The sequence below is a fragment of the Balaenoptera borealis genome (assembly GCF_965194805.1).
Source record: "Balaenoptera borealis genome assembly, chromosome: 2".
In the NCBI taxonomy this organism is placed as follows: domain Eukaryota; kingdom Metazoa; phylum Chordata; class Mammalia; order Artiodactyla; family Balaenopteridae; genus Balaenoptera; species Balaenoptera borealis.
In genome coordinates, this window is record NC_138867.1 from 164,038,604 (window position 1) to 164,058,303 (window position 19,700).

The 19,700-nt window shown below is 40.1% G+C and overlaps 1 pseudogene across 1 annotated transcript; it reads right to left on the reverse strand.

The window, feature by feature from the left end:
- Positions 1-2,386: 2,386 nt before the first annotated feature.
- Positions 2,387-18,827, reverse strand: LOC309624046 (UDP-N-acetylglucosamine--peptide N-acetylglucosaminyltransferase 110 kDa subunit pseudogene; annotated as a pseudogene). Its single transcript has one exon. The product of its transcript is annotated as a UDP-N-acetylglucosamine--peptide N-acetylglucosaminyltransferase 110 kDa subunit pseudogene (transcript).
- Positions 18,828-19,700: the final 873 nt, after the last annotated feature.

Genomic DNA, 19,700 nt, shown 5'->3' on the forward strand with positions numbered 1-19,700 from the left:
CCCAGCCAGCTTTCTAATTTATTTTATGCTAAAATTGGGTTGATAAAAAATGACCCTATTCTCTGCTGTCAATACTTTGGAAAAATTTTCCCATAGTTTGGAAAGGAGGGAAATAAGATTTCCCTGTGAGAGTTAACTGTAAAACCAAGAATGTCATTGATTACATATAGATATGCAGTCACTCAAGAGATCGAGTATTTCCAATATGAAACCTTTTCATATTGTTCTCTATCAAGGCCTTAATTAATGGTAGAACTTGAAGGGGCCTAAAAGGTTCAAATGTTAGGACTCACAAAGGTTACATGATATGTTCAAGGTCCTAAGGTCAATTATGAGTTAATCCAGCCTATGACCTAGGTCTCCCAGGTCCTAGTCTAATGTTTTTCTCATTATAACACCCACCTTCTAGTTGGAATTTTCTGATTAGCTGGGGTCACTGTATCCTTAGAGATACGGTTACTATAGCTGAGGACCAAATTACCCTACAAATCAATGAGGTAAAACAACTGTTTATAATGCTTATTGGGTCTGTGGGTCACAATTCAGACAGGGGCTGTGGAGATGACTTGGGGCTAAGATGCCCTGAAGACTCACTCACTCGCTCACTCACATGTCTGCTGACTGATGGTGGCTCTCGCTGGGACCTCAACACCTACAAGCAGCCTCTCTATGTAGCCTGAGCTTCCTCACAACATGGTGACTGGCTTCCAAGAGTGGGCATCACGAGACAGTCAGGCAGAGGCTATATTGCCATTTATGACCCAGCTGGGAAGGCATGCAACATGACATCCACCCCATCCTCTTTTTGTTGGGGCAGTCATAAAGTTCTATTCCAGTTCAAGGGGAAGGGAATAGACTTCACCTCTTGACGGGAAGTGGCAAGGTCCTGGAACAGCATGTGGGGTCAGAAATATTGCTGTGGCCACTTATGGAAATGACAATCTGCTACAACTAGAATTAAATGCCTTCTTGACAAGAAAAAAATTAGAGGGAGAAAAGAGGCAGCAGAAGAACAACTAACCAATCACACCTGAAGTCTGAGAATGCCTGCTCCCATTTCTCTCCCTCTGGGGAACTTTGCAATGTGTGCTTACTGCAAATTGAATGGGAATAAAGCATGTTAACTCAACATGATTGACGCTTTTATTTCATTTAACTGTCTAGTTTTGTGTGTTGGAAAGTATGTTTCCAGCTTTTATGCTAGGGATAAGATGTATCCTTCACAATGAGGAAAAGGGGAAAAACTATTTTAATTGAAGAACTTATTTTTTAAAATAGATCATGGACTAGACTATAAAGAAGACATCAACAAATCTCCTAAAGCACAAAGTGCACAGACATTCTCTGACCACAGAGCAATAAAACTATAAATTAGGAACATTTAAACAAAAATTTCCCACCCACTTGGAAATTCAAAAATACCCTTCTGTATATCTCTTGGGCACAAATGGGGAAATATGATTGCAATCATAGAATATTTAGAAAATAAAAATAATGAAAACACTACAAATCAAAACTCATGTGATACGGCTAAAGCTATATTTTAAGAGGCACATAAATCAGTAAGGAATGAATAATGACAATGCCAGCAGGAGCAGCAATGGCTAACACTTTCTATTCTAGGAGCTTTATATGTATGGACTCATTTAATCCTCACAGCAACCTACAGGTAGATGCTATTATTTTCATTCTCATTTTACAGAGGAACAAATTGCGACACCAAAGGGATGAGTGATTTGAGCGAGATCATGCAACTAGCCCCTGTCATTCCAGGCACTGGGGTTACACAGTGACCTAGAAGGCAAAGTGTACGCTCTCTTACAGCTGTGAGCTCCTCATTACTGCTGGGCAGGTGTGGGAGTGCCAGCTTCTCACGAGGCCTTCACGGATGCCTTCCTGGATGGGAGGGGCAGAAGTGCCTCGTTACCGCCGGGTGGTGGCAAAAGCCCTGAAGCTCCCCTAGGCCTTCTCTGGCAGTACCCCATCTGGGATGGGGAGAGAGGCCTTGTTACTGCCAGTGGGGGTGGAAGTCCAGGCTCCCCGTGTGGTCTCCACTGGTACTGTGGAGAGGGGAGGGAGGAGAGTGTGTATCATTCATGCCTGTTGGGGATGAAAATCCCAGCTCCCTATGTATCCTTCTCTGCCGCCACATTGGCAGGTGTGTTGGGGTGCCTTGGTACAGCCTAGCGGAAGGCTGAAGTCTAGTCTCCCCTCTAGGACTTGGCTGGCATGGGTGGGAGTGGGGCCACAGTTTTGTTTTGTTTGTTTTTTTTTCTGTGGTTTTTGGCTGGAGTAGAGCTGCTTAGATAATTCTAAAAGTTTTCTATTTCACTAGGCTGACCTATTCCTGGTTCTCTGGCTAAGCAGACCAGGCTTTGGTTGAAGGTTGTTTTTTTTTTTTTGTCTGTGCCTGTTGGCGTTTGCAGGTTGCTAGCTTCTTCAGCTCCAAGTCTGGGATATATGAGGTAAACAAACAAACAAGGTAGGAACTAACCATGTGTCATTCCTCAGGTCTCAAAGTCCCTAGCTGATCTGCCTTCCTCTCTCTACCTTTCAGCCTTCTTATGTTTCTTTTATATGTAATGTCCAAGGGTGTTAGTTTCACTTAGCTGGAGGAATATGGGAAAGTACATCAACTTCATCTTCCCAGAAGAAGTTGTCTCTTATGTTAAGGAAAAAAAAAAATCTGAAAGGATGTGTTCATTCTCAGAGCAGGAGGAGAGTCAGAATGACAGAGAACCACTGATAGGGGTGGAGGGGAGAAAAAGGGGGTGGGATCCTGTGCACAAGTGGAAAGAATGGCCCTAGATGTGAACATGGAGAGTTCATCTGAAGTCACAAGAGGAAAAGGTGAGCATCTATTAGAAATGCAGGGAGTTTGGTGGTGAGTGGATGAGGATGTCTCCATGGAATAAGGGAAGCCATCAACTGAGAAAGGGGGCCGGGGTCAGGGAAGGCTGGGGATTTGCAGAGAGAAGCTGCTTTGAAAGGTGGTGGAGAGAACTGACTAGACGAATACAGAAGGATTTCTCTACATCCTGAAGCCACATAAATTTAGAAGGAAACCAGTTAGCCTAGTTGCTTGTTTTCCTCCAGAACTGGGTACAGAGTAGGCAGATAAATGTGGGCTTAATCAATAACTGTGCCAGATCAGATGAGAGAAGCAAAAAAAAAAAAAAAAAAAGAAAGACATGGAGGGTGAGAGGGCAGACAGCAGAAGCAAGAAAAACTACAATCCTGCAGCCTGTGGAACAAAAACCACATTTACAGAAAGATAGACAAGATGAAAAGGCAGAGGGCTATATACCAGATGAAGGAACAAGAAAAAAACCCAGAAACACAACTGAATGAAGTGGAGATAGGCAACCTTCCAGAAAAAGAATTCAGAATAATGATAGTGAAGATGATCCAGGACCTCGGAATAAGAATGGAGACAAAGACCGAGAAGATGCAAGAAATGTTTCACAAAGACCTAGAAGAATTAAAGAACAAACAAACAGAGATGACCAATACAATAACTGAAATGAAAACTACACTAGAAGGAATCAATAGCAGAATAACTGAGGCAGAAGAACGGATAAGTGACCTGGAAGACAGAATGGTGGAATTCACTGCTGTGGAACAGATTAAAGAAAAAAGAATGAAAAGAAATGAAGACAGCCTAAGAGACCTCTGGGACAACATTAAATGCAACAACATTCGCATTATAGGGGTCCCAGAAGGAGAAGAGAGAGAGAAAAGACCCGAGAAAATATTTGAAGACATTATAGTCAAAAACTTCCCTACAATGGGAAAGGAAATAGCCACCCAAGTTCAGGAAGCGCAGAGAGTCCCATACAGGATAATCCCAAGGAGAAACACGCCGAGACACATAGTAATCAAAGTGGCAAAAATTAAAGACAAAGAAAAATTATTGAAAGCAGCAAGGGAAAAATGACAAATAACATACAAGGGAACTCCCATAAGGTTAACAGCTGATTTCTCAGCAGAAACTCTACAAGCCAGAAGGGAGTGGCATGATATACTTAAAGTGATGAAAGGGAAGAACCTACAACCAAGATTACTCTACCCAGCAAGGATCTCATTTAGATTGGATGGAGAAATCAAAAGCTTTACAGACAAGCAAAAGCTAAGAGAATTCAGCACCACCAAACCAGCTCTACAACAAGTGCTAAAGGAACTTCTCTAAGTGGGAAACACAAGGCAAGAAAAGGACCTACAAAAACAAACCCAAAACAATTAAGAAAATGGTCATAGGAACATACATATCGATAATTACCATAAACGTGAATGGATTAAATGCTCCAACCAAAAGACACAGGCTTGCTGAATGGATACAAAAACAAGACCCATATATATGCTGTCTACAAGAGACCCACTTCAGACCTAGGGACACATACAGACTGAAAGTGAGGGGATGGAAAAAGAGATTCCATGCAAATGGAAATTAAAAGAAAGCTGGAGTAGCTATACTCATATCAGATAAAATAGACTTTAAAATAAAGAATGTTACAAGAGACAAGGAAGGACACTACATAATGATCAAGGAATCAATCCAAGAAGAAGATATAACAATTATAAATATATAGGCACCCAACATAGGAGCACCTCAGTACATAAGGCGACTGCTAACAGCTGTAAAAGAGGACATTGACAGTAACACAATCATAGTGGGGGACTTTAAATTTATTTATTTATTTATTTATTTTGGCTGTGTTGGGTCTTCGTTTCTGTGCGAGGGCTTTCTCCAGTTGTGGCGAGCGGGAGCCACTCTTCATCGCGGTGCGCGGGCCTCTCACTGTCGCGGCCTCTCCCATTGCAGAGCACAGGCTCCAGACGCGCAGGCTCAGTAGTTGTGGCTCACGGGCCTAGCCGCTCCGCGGCATGTGGGATCTTCCCGGACCGGGACACGAACCCGTGCCCCCTGCATTGGCAGGCGGACTCCCAACCACTGCGCCACCAGGGAAGCCCAATAGTGGGGGACTTTAACACCTCACTTACACCAATGGACAGATCATCCAAAATGAAAATAAATAAGAAAACAGAAGCTTTAAATGACACAATAGACCAGATAGATTTAATTGATATTTATAGGACATTCCATCCAAAAACAGCAGATTACACGTTCTTCTCAAGTGCACACGGAACATTCTCCAGGATAGATCACATCTTGGGTCACAAATCAAGCCTCAGTAAATTTTACAAAATTGAAATCATATCAAACATCTTTTCTGACCATAATGCTATGAGATTAGAAATGAATTACAGGGAAAAAAACGTAAAAAACACAAAGACATGGAGGCTAAACAATACATTACTAAATAACCAAGAGATCACTGAAGAAATCAAAGAGGAAATAAAAAAATACCTAGAGGCAAATGCCAATGAAAACACGACGACCCAAAACCTATGGGATGCAGCAAAAGCAGTTCTAAGAGGGAAGTTTATAGCTATACAAGCCTAACAAAAGAAACAAGAAAAATCTCAAGTAAACAATCTAACCTTACACCTAAAGAAACTAGAGAAAGAAGAACAAACAAAACCCAAAGTTAGCAGAAGGAAAGAAATCATAAAGATCAGAGCAGAAATAAATGAAATAGAAACAAAGAAAACAATAGCAAAGATCAATAAAACTAAAAGCTGGTTCTTTGAGAAGATAAACAAAATTGATAAGCCATTAGCCAGACTCATCAAGAAAAAGAGGGAGAGGACTCAAATCAATAAAATTAGAAATGAAAAAGGAGAAGTTACAACAGGCACCGCAGAAATACAAAGCATCCTAAGAAACTACTACAAGCAACTTTATGCCAATAAAATGGACAACCTGGAAGAAATGGACAAATTCTTACAAAGGTATAACCTTCCAAGACTGAACCAGGAAGAAACAGAAAATATGAACAGACCAATCACAAGTAATGAAATTGAAACTGTGATTAAAAATCTTCCAACAAACAAAAGTCCAGGACCAGATGGCTTCACAGGTGAATTCTATCAAACATTTAGAGAAGAGCTAACACCTATCCTTCTCAAACTCTTCCAAAAAATTGCAGAGGAAGGAACACTCCCAAACTCATTCTATGAGGCCACCAGCAGCCTGATACCAAAACCGGAGAAAGACACTACAAAAAAAGAAAATTACAGACCAATATCACTGATGAATATAGATGCAAAAAATCCTCAACAAAATACTAGCAAACAGAACCTAACAACACATTAAAAGGATCATACACCACGATCAAGTGGGATTTATCCCAGGGATGCAAGGATTCTTCAATATACGCAAATCGATCAATGTGATACACCATATTAACAAATTGAAGAATAAAAACCATATGATCATCTCAATAGATGCAGAAAAAGCTTCTGACAAAATTCAACACCCATTTATGATAAAAACTCTCCAGAAAGTGGGCATAGAGGGAACCTACCTCAACATAATAAAGGCCATATATGACAAACCCACAGCAAACATCATTCTCAATGGTGAAAAACTGAAAGCATTTCCTCTAAGACCAGGAACGAGACAAGGATGTCCACTCTCACCACTATTATTCAACATAGTTCTGGAAGTCCTAGCCACGGCAATCAGAGAAGAAAAAGAAATAAAACGAATACAAATTGGAAAAGAAGAAGTAAAACTGTCACTGTTTGCAGATGACATGATACTATACATAGAGAATCCTAAAACTGCCACCAGAAAACTGCTAGAGCTAATTAATGAATATGGTAAAGTTGCAGGATACAAAATTAATGCACAGAAATCTCTTGCATTCCTATACACTGATGATGAAAAATCTGAAAGAGAAATTATGGAAACACTCCCATTTACCATTGCAACAAAAAGAATAAAATACCTAGGAATACACCTACCTAGGGAGACAAAAGACCTGTATGCAGAAAACTATAAGACACTGATGAAAGAAATTAAAGATGATACCAACAGATGGAGAGATATACCATGTTCTTGGATTGGAAGAATCAACATTGTGAACATGACTATACTACCCAAAGCAATCTACAGATTCAATGCAATCCCTATCAAATTACCAATGGCATTTTTTACGGAACTAGAACAAATCATCTTAAAATCTGTATGGAGACACAAAAGACCCCGAATGGCCAAAGCAGTCTTGAGGGAAAAAAACGGAGCTGGAGGAATCAGACTCCCTGACTTCAGACTATACTACAACACTACAGTAATCAAGACAATATGGTACTGGCACAAAAACAGAAACATAGATCAATGGAACAAGATAGAAAGCCCAGAGATAAATCCACGCACCTATGGTCAACTAATCTATGACAAAGGAGGCAAAGATACACAATGGAGAAAAGACAGTCTCTTCAATAAGTGGTGCTGGGAAAACTGGACAGCTACATGGAAAAGAATGAAATTAGAATACTCCCTAACACCATACGCAAAAATAAACTCAAAATGGATTCGAGACCTAAATGTAAGACTGGACACTATAAAACTCTTAGAGGAAAACATAGGAAGAACACTCTTTGACATAAATCACAGCAAGATCTTTTTTGATCCACCTCCTAGAGAAATGGAAATAAAAACAAAAATAAACAAATGGGACCTAATGAAACTTAAAAAAAAAAAAAAAGACATGGAGGGTGTGTATAAAGGAGTGATTATGATGATGAAACACAAAGTCAGTACCATAGCATGGCACAACTACAGAAGACACTATTTTTATTGTATTTTGCAACACAGAGACCCAGCGTAGACTCTAATGTGGATGAGGAAGAACCTGAGTAAAGGGCCAGTGAATATTTGGGGGTGATTGAATTGGGAGTCCTAATAGGGCTGGAGAATTGTTAAGGTGGGACTGGTAAATTAGAGGCACCCAAAGATAGGAGATGATGGCCATAGAGAAGATATTTGAAATTGAGATTTAGGAGGTGAAATAGATATTGGAAATGAAAGATCTAGGATATGAGAAGGTGTAGCTGAAGTGAGGTGGGGGTTGCTTAGCAAACTACATGCCCTTCACAAACTTCCCATTGAGAATAACTAAAAACAATGAATAAAATATAGAAATATATATATTTTTAAATGCATCAGGGACCTGATAATAAAATAAGGCCAAAAGGAATTCTAAGCAAGGCCCAAGTGAGATGACCCAGGCACTGCTAATGGCCTTTGCACTGAGGACTTTTGACAAATCAGGGGATCTTGAGATCCAGTGTTCACAGCCTTGTGAAATATGGATGATAGTTGACAAAGCCTAGGTCCAGCCCAAAGAGGGCAGCATAAAAGACAATCCTACATAAAGCTCGAAAGGGTATACTAGAAATAAAATTGCCCCCATTGCAGACAACAAGGACATTTGCTTATGTTAAAATTTGGCGCTGGTAAAGGAGAAGAAAAATCTTTCCTGAAAGTTTCTAAGTACAAGCTAGCCCTCACGTGTGAGTTTTGTTGCCAGAGTTGCACTACCTGGGTGGTCTGGAAAACCTTCAAGCTGAGAATTTAGTTTAAAGTGGCCCTCCTTCAGTAGTACCCATGAGCATCTGGCAGAAACACATGCAAATCCTTTTTAAATGAACTCCCTTCTATCTAGGCTTCAAAGAATTCCCATAGAAATATGAATTCACAATTAGAAAAGAAAAGCATCATGAGCGAGACCCAACAAAATAACAAGCAACTCACATCACCCACAAAAAGTCAATCAGGTGTTGGAAATATCAGATAGTATAAAATTTATATATAATTTATAATGATTAGAGAGCAGAAACTAGGGAGTCATCTGTAGGAGATAAGATTTTTACATATACATAAAAATACATATTAAAGATGGGGACTTTGCTGGTGTAGTCTTTTTATAGGTTTTATAAACCACTTGAGCCTATATCAGTCATTTTAGTGTCTGACATGTTTGGAACTATCAGTGCTTTGCTGGTTTATGGCTTAAATTCTTTTTCTGGTCCGTTTCCTTCTTCCCTTCCCCCCACTTTAAAAATTTTCCTATACATAAAAATAGAATTAAGATTTTTTAGTAAAATTGATACTTATAAGGTCAATATTTTAAAAATGCATTTCTATATACCAGCAACAAAAAATTAGAACGTGTAATAAAAAGACAGATGCCATTTACAGTAGTATCAAAAATATGAATTACCTAGGAAGAGATTTAACAAAATATGAGTAAGACCTGTATACAGAAAATCATAAAATGACTGAGAGAAATCAAAGGAAATTTAAATAAATGGAAAGAGATACTATGTTTATGGGTAGGAAAATTCAATATTATAAAGTTGTCATTGCTTTTCCAATTGATCCATAGATTTCTTTTATTACATTTAAAATCCCAACAAAGTATTTATTTTGACTGGTGGGCATTGAGGAATGGATAGTGGAACTTGGCAAGTTGATTCTCAAGTGTATCAGAACGGACACTGAAAATCAGTTGAGAAAGTATGAGCTTTAAATAACTGATGCTGAGACAACTGGGTATTCATATAGAAAAGAAGGTATCTGAACCCCTACCTCACACCACATGCCAAAAATCAATTCTAGGTGTCTAAAAGACTCAAAATTAGGTAGAGTTTTTAAACTTTTTGAAAGTAATAAAAGAAAATGCCCTTTTCAATTAACGGATGAGAAGAATCTCTGAAGCGAGACAGAAAAGCACAGGGAGTAAAGTAAATTAATATTAAAGTCAATTACATTAAAATGAAGAACTTCTGTTCATCAAGATATACCATAACAGAAGTGAAAAGATGAGCCACACACTGGGAGAGGGTATTTGCTATACCCATATGACAAAGGGTTAGTATCCAGACCATATAAAAACTATAAGCCATTCAGAAAACTACAACCTAATTTATTTTAAAGGGGAAAAAGATTTGACTGGGCATATCACTGAAGAGAGAACACAAATGGTAAAATAACATATGAAAATATGTTCAACTTCATTTGTAATCAGGGAAATGCAAATTAAAACCACAGTGGCATATTATTTCAATCTCATCAGCTTGACAGAAATTTTTAAATGTGAAATACCAAGAATTAGAGATGTGGAACCACTGAATTCTTATACAGTGTTTGTGGGAGAGTCAATTTATTTCAACCATTTTGGAAGATAATTTGCATTATCTATTAGGTTGAAGGTATGCATGCCTTTTGACTCAGCAATTCTACTCTCTGATGTTTGGCCTAGAGAAAATCTTGTACACATGTAGTGGGCGGTAGGTACAAGATGTTCAAAGTAGCATATCTGTAAGAGCAAAAACTAGAAATAACCAAGATATTCACCAACAGTAGAATGGAGTAAAATTCTGATATATTCATATAATTGAATACTATACAGAAATAAACATGAATAAACTGTAGTTATTTGCAACAACGTGGATGCATCTCAGGAACATGTTATTAAGTGGAAAAAGTATGTCCCAGAAAGACCCATATGGTAAATTCCAATTATATGAAGTTCAAAAGCATGCAAAAATCATATATACATACATATATATGTATATATACATACACACACAGATGTATATACAGAATGATTAGGAAGGATGGGATTGGAGAGGGACACATAGGAGCTTAAATGTTCTATGTCTTAAATGGGACAGTAGGTGCACAAGTGATCATGTCCTTGTTACTTTTTTTGTCCTTAAACATTTATTTTATAAATATTCTTTTGTATATATCCGATACTTAATAAAATGTCAAGGCTCTTTGGAATTGAGGAGGTAAAAAGAGCTTTATCACAGAATGATTTCATGCTGGAAAGTTAGAAACAACAACAAAGGTCCCCAGTAAAGATCTGGTTAAATAAATTAAGGTACATCTGTATAACAGAATAGCATCCAGCAATGAAGTGCATACACTGACATGAGATGTTCCTTGTATAGTAGATGAAAGAAGTTACAGAACAGTATGATATCTCATTTACATAAGAAATATAAAAATACACATACATAAGCATATAAAAAGCATTTACTGAGTACACCAAAAAGTTAACTGTATTGGAATCTGGGTGTTGACTATTAGAATTATATTTAGGTTGTTTTCTCTTGATTTCTTCTCATTTTTTTCTACCAGAAACATATATTACTATTATACCAAAAAAAGTCAGAGAAAGAGTAGCAAAGAATATCTAAGAAACATCAGTAAAAAAGAATGTAAATATAAAATATTTGGAAATGACCTTCACAAAATATATTAACATATTATTTGAAGAAAATGGTTACACTTTTATTAGAGTTAAAAATGAGATTTGAAGATAAATGGATTTATCTATCTATCTATCAAGTTTCTGGCTAAAAGGCAATATAATAAAGATTTAACTTCTTTCCCATTTAATTTACAGGATTAAAATAATCCCAAACAAAATCACAATGAAGTTTTTTTGATTTTTGTTTTTTGTTTTTAAGGGCAAATCATTCATTTATTGTTTAAAGATTGCAAGACAACATCTGAATTTCTGTAGCACAATGTAAATGTTTTACTTTTTTGATGAAGAAGAGTATAATAGAAAAAACAATTAGTTTCCAGTAATATCTATATCTCTATTCAGAATTAAGTCTTCCACAGACATGTCACCTGGAAACAAAAGCCTGTCACAAAAAGCAAAGCTTCAACCAGAGCGGCTACTTTTCGGGCAGGGAAAGATTCATCCCTCTAGGGGGATGCTGTGCTATGTAAAATGGCTGCAAGTTCACAGCCTTGAGGGCGCTGGAAGTCTATTATACTATTCCACATGAAGTAGTGTGGTGAACTTCAAACGTCCATTCATCTGCAACCAAGCTGGCAACGTTTAACTGATTATTTCAAGCAGGTAAAAAATAAATTAAAAGAAATCCCTACACTGATGTTCCTTGATTTACACTGTTAAATCGTTCATTAACATGTAATTCTGGCTAAGAATTACATTTGAGACTCCTTGCTCAGATTTTGGTTAACAGTACAAATCTTTCCGAAATTCAAGTTCTTATTAATCAATCATTTGTCAGCTAGGATACATTCAGGCATCAGCTGCAACTACAGAATAGATGCACTGCCTCAGCGCTTTGGAAAGACAGAATCTAGAACACCAGTAGCAGACAAAATATCTGTTACTAGACAGCATATGTGCAGTACAGCAAGATAAAAACATATATTCATATGTTGGCTTGTTTAAGCCTCAAGCCCTCAATCCTTTGTTGAAATACAATAATTTCATTCCTATGGTTTTCAATACCAAAAACTCAACTTCCAGGTGGGCTAAAGTCTAATTTATACTCCAAACCAAGTAGCAGTGCAGTTCGCTACTACTGAGGCTGAATCCATAAAGACTTCAAGACCACGTCCAGAAGACAAGTTATTATATATAACACCCTAGAAGGTCTGAAACATAATAATCATATACATAGCTGGTCCTCCAGAGCTTTGTACCTATAACATGTTTTTTGATGAAAGTTATTTAATGTACTGGAGATAACTGTGACTTACTGATCAAATATTTGAGTACTTGTACTTACCTGGGATTTCATTTCTGGTGAAAGAAAAAGGAAGAACAGGACTCACTTAAAAAAGAAAACAAACTTTATAAGTGAAAGTAAAAATCTTATCACACACTATCACTTTTGGAAGCAGCATAGAGGGGCAGTCAACGGTAAAACACTGGTGAAGTAGGTCAAAACTCTAGGCCAAAAATCCATTATTATTATCATCAGTGACAGTACCACAACTGTGCCCTTCATAATTAATAATCACTCCTAAGAATCTTCATTTGGCACCAGATGATGTGTTTAAGAGAAACACTCTGGGAGGTTTTGAATCAGTCTTGGTTTTTTGTTAGCCAAGATACAGGAAAATGTTTAAAGTGGGGGGAAGGGAAGAAGGAAACGGACCAGAAAAGGAATTTAAGCCATAAACCAACAAAGCACTGATAGTTCCAAACATGTCAGACACTAAAATGACTGATATAGGCTCAAGTGGTTTATTAAACCTATAAAAAGACTACACCAGCAAAGTCCCCATTTATCTGTAGAGTTCAGAAACTAAAACAAGGAATATTTTAGCTTAAAACCTTATCTCAAGAGAATCATATACACTTCACATGAATAAAAATACCTGAAACCAAATATTTTTAATTGCTCCAATACCCCAAATATAAAGAAAAAATTAATTCAGAAGACTGGGCAATCTCTATCTCCCCTCCACACTAACCACCCATCCCATGGAAGACCAAGGGAGATCAGACCTTCCAGACTTAGGCAACACCTGGCTGCTGCAAAATTCTACGGAGACTCCTTGTGGAACAGCAGTCTCCCATCTCTTGTGTCTCTCCCTGTCATGATCATGCAGGAAGCAAGTCTGGCTGTGCTATTTGTTATCACTGTCTGTCACCCATCTGCAACATGATATTGCTACAAAGGTAAGTATAAAGTAACGTATCTAGTTCCCTTTCCCCCAGAAGGTTGAGGCTCAGGTACAGGGGTAATTCTCCTGTGCACACAGTCATTATTTAGGCTGACTCAGTGACTTCAACAGGCTTCATCATGTGATCAGGTTTGTTGCCAGCTGCATAATGCTCCCACATCTGTAGATAGAGGCGCTCTAGTTCCATTGTGTATTGTTTGGTGTTGAACAGAGGGCTAGATATTCTCTGCTTCCAGACTTTGCCACGAATTCTCTTCAGGTATTCTAGATCAGTTCCCAGTTTCACAGCTATGTCTTCATACTCTTGTCTATTTTTAGCAATAAGCTCAAGACAGCCTAAACAAGTGAGCTGGGAAGCTGCAACTCGGGAAGCAAGAGTCTCTCCTGGCATAGTCACCATGGGTGTCCCCGACCAAAGGACATCCATCCCTGTGGTGTTTCCATTACAGAGTGGAGTGTCCAAGCAGACATCAGCCAGCTGGCCTCTCCGAACATGTTCCTCTTTAGGAGCAACAGGTGAAAAAATGATACGGTTCTGGGGAAGGCCCATATTTTGCGCGTACTGTTGAATATTAGGTTCTCCTACTGCTGGGAAACGCAACAGCCACAGTACGCTATTGGGAACAAGCTTCAGAATATTTGCCCACATCTGCAAAGTAGATGGGTCAATTTTATATAACTGATTAAAGTTACAATACACAATGGCATCTTCCGGTAACCCGTACTGAGAACGTGTGGTTACAATAATGGTACGGGGAACCTCCTCTCCAGTGGCAGCCTTATTGTTGATCTGGGTAGTTGCCAGTCCATTGCTAATACTGAAACCATTAATTGTTATCTGAATTTGTCCTCTGTTAATCATTTCAATAACTGCTTCTGCAATCGTATTCATAGGAATGACAGGCATATTGAGAGCTATATTACTGCTGTCTGTGTTGTTTCCTCCATCAGGACATTTCATCTTGACAATTTTCACATCTGGTAGACTATCAAGAAATGCTTTGAGGTCGATGCCATTCAGCACAATTCGATTGTCATAAATGTGCCCATTGGACTTAAAATCGATGACTGCTTTTTCCTTCAGGTGAGGGAACATATTAGCATGATCACCAATAAAGAAAGTATGGAGCATATAAGCCAGTTTCTCAGAATACTGCTCAGCAACTTCAGCAGGCGAAGTTTCCTGATCAGTGATGATATAATCCATGAAAAGCGCGCCACTAGTCCCAGGGTACCCCAGCCACATTGCCTGAATAGGAGCTGGCCTGAGAGCAAAGAGTTCATTTCGAGCACCCCTGGTATAACCATTCATATTTACAAGGATGTGTATACCATCCTGATGGATGCGATCAGCTGCTTTTCCATCGCATGGAATCTGAGAAAGATCAACGAAATGATCGGCTTCTGCCATCACCTTCGCTCGGAAGTTTGTGCCATCATCTGGGCTCAGGGCATAACAGAATACCTCAAATTTATCACGATTGTGCATGCCTGGAATAGACTGCATAAGATGAGAAGTAGGATGGTTCCCAAAGTCAGAACTCACGTATCCTACACGCAGTCGACCATCACTGAGCTTCAAGTCCTTTGGATGTTCATACGGTGGTTTGTGAAGGACATTGATGTTATCCAGGCAGAGGTGCCCATGCCTCTCGGCAATAACCTTCCTGACACCGTGAGGAAGAGGATATAACATGCTGTGATGAGGCTGCACGGAAGGCAACCTGTTCTTCTCTAACTGGTCAGCCACAACGCTGACCAACCTCTTCATGTGCTCATCATAGTCTGTCCAGTCACAGACAATCTGCAGGCAATGAGCCAGATTACAATAAGCGTCACGAAAGTCAGGTTGAAGCTTCAGAGCAGTGCGATAAGAAGCAATTGCTTCTGGAATATTCCCTGAATCCTTGTGAATGGAAGCCAGATTGCTGTGGGCTTCCGCAAATGCAGGGTCAATCTGAATGGCACGAGTATAACAGTGCCAGGCTCCCTGAACATCCTGCATCCCCGTTAGAGTGTTTCCCATATTACAGTAGGCCTCAGCAAAGGTAGGACTGATTCGAATAGCCTCCTTATAATGCATCAGAGCTTCCTGCACTTTTCCCTGCTGCTGCAATACACTTGCTAAATTTGAATGGGCAGCAGCAAACTCTGGGAAGACTTCTAATGCTTTACAATACAAGCGAACTGCCTCTTCAATGTTTCCCTGTTCTCGCTTGATATTGGCTAGGTTATTCAGAGAGTCTGCATGGGTGGGACACAGCCAGAGAGCTGTATTATAACAATCTTCTGCTTCGGCAACACTGCCCTTCTCTTTGAGAGCGTTGGCTAGGTTGCAGTAAGCGTCCGGGAAGTGTGGTTGCAATTCAATAGCTCGCCTGTAGGTGTCTATTGCCAGATCTATCAGCCCTTGCTCATAGTATACACAAGCCAGGCTGCCATGTACCACTGCATGATTTGGACTCAAGCTTAGGGCACGAAGGTAAGCTGCCACAGCTCGTTCAAAAATCCGTGCCTCTTTGAAGACATTTCCTAAATTGATATAAGCATCCAGAAAATTGGGGTCATGGGTGACAGCCTTTTCAAAGTGATGAATTGCAAGCCAAATCTCCCCTTGTGCATTGAAAACACAGCCAAGATTACTCCAAGCTACTGCAAAGTTCAGTTGCATCTCAATTGCTTTCAAATAACATGCCTTGGCTTCTTCCAAGCGACCCAGGGCTTTGAGCAGGTTCCCCAGGTCACTGCAAACACAGTACAGATCAGGATTGTACTGAAGAGCAGAGGCGTAAGCTTGTACTGCCCCTTCCATGTCGCCTGCTGCTACCAAAGTGGCTGCCAGGTTAATATAACCATCGATGAAATCTGGTTTGAGACGCAACGCATGCCGGTAATGCTCGATTGCTTCCTGCAACTGCCCGCTTTCCTTGTACACATTCCCCAAATTCGAATAGGCTTCTGCCAGAAGAGGGTTCTTTTTAATTGCCAGAGTACTAAAGTGGGCAGATCCGTCCAGCCTTCGACACCGGAAGTGTATAGATGAAAGTAATAAAAGTACACCAGTATTGTCTGGCTCTTGTCTCCAGAGCTGCATGCAGTGTCTCTCAGCTGCCTCAAAATCTCCCGCCTGATAGGCTCGATGTGTCAACTCTGCTAACCCTTGGAAGGAAAGCATACGTTTCGTTGGTTTTGTGCTGTCGGCCACATTGCCCACGGAAGATGCCATCTGGAGCTTCTGGAGGGAGTGTGAAAAGAGGGTAATTGAGTCCCGCTGCCGCCACTACTGGCAAGAATGTTTCTAGAGGTAGCAAATACAAGGGCAGCAGCCATACCACTGCTTTGGCAGGCTTAAGCGGCGGCCACAGTTACATACACTGAACCTTAGGAACTCTGGTTGGCCATCTATGTCTCACGGTCTTGAAAAAAATCACAATGAAGTCTTTTTTAATTGATAAAATGGTTCTAAAGTTTATCTGGAGATGCAAGAGGGAAGAGATGTGGGGACATATGTATATGTATAACTGATTCACTTTGTTATAAAGCAGAAACTAACACACCATAGTAAAGCAATTATACTCCAATAAAGATGTTAAAAAAATATAAAGTTTATCTGGAAGAATAAATGGGGCTATTGATAATAGAATTCTGAAAATTAAAATTAAGAGGTTAGACTTGTTGTAATGGATCAATTTTAAAATGAATGCTAAAGCGACAACCGTTGAACCACTATGATACAGTCAAATAGAAAGCTCTTATACATCTAGTAGAAAGTGCACAAACATCTCTTTATATTTTTGGAAACAGTGAATGTTGGAGGAAATAATGGTAATAGAGAAAGTATAAAATAAATAATGTTGGAATAATGGTTAAGGAAGGGTAGTTAATTTTTTACCTTAAAATACGTTCTAAAACAAATTTGACTGTATTTACCTAAAAGCAATTATAGAGAAGTTAATGTAAAAAAATTTAAATCATTATTCAGAGGGAGCACAGAAAATATGTAACAGATTCACGATGGTATAAGTCACTAAATCCAATGACTTTGCAGGACAAACTGATAATCTTGACTACCAACACTCTTTTTCTTCCCTTTGCTTCCTTTGACTTCTATGACACACACTGCCCTGATTTTTCACCTCACTTTGGTTGCTACTTCTCCAATTCCTTTGCAAGATTATCCTCCTCTGAAAGCCATTACATGTTTGAGTTCCTCAGGGCCCATTCCTTCTCTACACTGTCTCCCAAGATATTCACATATACCCACGGCTCCAAGTACCACCTCTACTCAGGTGACTCAAATTTAACTCTCCCCCAGGCATTTCTTACCTATCAGTATAAGTCAGAATCCCTGAAAGAGAAAGGTGGCACATTCAAATGTACCGTAATTAAGGAGACTTTAGTCAAGAGATCATTTGCAAAGGGTTTGGGGAAAACAACAGAGGACAGTAGTCCAGCATCTCAGGGAGCTTTTACTGCCTAGGCTTAAAGGAGGAGGTTAGGGACTTCCCTGGTGGCTCAGTGGTTAAGAATCCACCTGCCAGTGCAGGGGTTCAAGCCCTGGTCCGGAAAGATCCCACATGCCACGGAGCAACTGAGCCTGTGCGCCAAAACTACTCAGCCTGCACTCTAGAGCCCGCGAGCCACAACTACTGAGCCCGCGTGCCGCAACTACTGAAGCCCGCGTGCCGCAACTTCTGAAGACCGGGCACCTAGAGCCCGTGCTCTGCAACAAGAGAAGCCACCGAAATGAGAAGCCCATTCACTGCAACGAAGAGTAGCCCCCACTTGCCGCGACTAGAGAAAGCCCGGGCACAGCAAAGATCCAACGCAGCCAAAAATTAATTAATTAATTTTTAAAAAAAGGAGGAGGTGGAAATGATTACTGGATTCGAGAGAGAAAAAAAGAGGAAGAGGTGGGAGGAAGAAGAGCAGGAGGAGCAGGAGGCAGAGGAGGAGGGTTTGAAGGAGGCAGGGTGGAAAGAGGAGGAGGTGGGGAAGAGGAAGAGATGATGCAGGTTGTATATCGTATTGAGTAAATACTCAGCCTTCACGCTTCTTCCTTCATGTACCTCCTATGGGCTGAACGCAACTAGAAGGCAGAGCACACGGGAGCAGGTGCTGGGGATACATGGAATCTTGACATCCCACACACGTCAATGTCTCCGGGCAGGGATCAGCGTAGAGATGGGTGGAGAGTGGCTCTAGATGGGGAGGCAGAAGATATCTACCTAACAGACACCTCCGGCTTGGCTTCTTCTCTAGGACATCCCAGGGATATTTAAAACTCAGCAGGTCCAAGATTAAACTCATGAACTGCCCACTCCACAACCTCTCAAGAACAAGACTAATGAAAAACAAACTGGTCCTCTTTCAGTGTTTTCTGTGTCATCAAATGGTATCAAGGTCAGGCCTGTCTTCCCATAACTGTGCAGGAATGGATTGGAGTGGGGCAGGAGTAGGTGCAAATAGATCGTTCAGGACGCTATTCCCTTAGTCCAGACAGAAATGATGATAGAATGGGCTGAGGAAGTGTTGGTAATGACGAACAGAAGTGGATGGATTGAAGTGGATAGACTGAAGAGATATTTAGAAAGCAAAATTGTTAGGACTTGTTATGAGATTGGATGTTTGGAGGTAAAAGTAATGTGGTTGTCAAAGATGACACCTTCAGTGATTTCCCATAGATCTTAGGAAGGAGACACAACTCCTTAACATGGACTTACTGGCCCTGCATGGTCAGCATCCCCCACTTCCCACCCTTCAACCTTCCGCCTTCACTTACACCATGCCCCTCTGAGGATGTGGACCATGTTCTACATTCTTTCAGTCCTTCCTGTTTCCTGTGCTTGCCCCTGAGCAGGACATTTGGACCTGTTCTTTCCACTGCCTGTAATGCTCTTAGCCCACTACCTAAGTCCTATTTATCATTCTTAGCTCAGTCACCACTTCCCCAGGAAAGCTTCCCCTGACTTCCCTAACTAGACCTAACCCTCCTATGAAAGCGCTCCTAGACTGGGTCCTTCCCTCTGTAGCCTCTATCCTTTAGTAGCTTACACACACTTGTGTGGCTTTTCAGTGAACGTCTAACATATTCTCAATCCCCCACCAGGATATGAACTCCACGAGGACAGGGGCTGTGTCTTTCTTGTCTCACAATAAATAGTCTTATTGCCTCTTGTAGTACTTGGCACCTTGTAGTACACACACACACACACACACACACACACACACACACACACACTTTAATGAATGAATGAATAAAAGTAAAAGCAATGGAATACATCATGCAGAAACACACTGATGGATTTAATAGACTTAA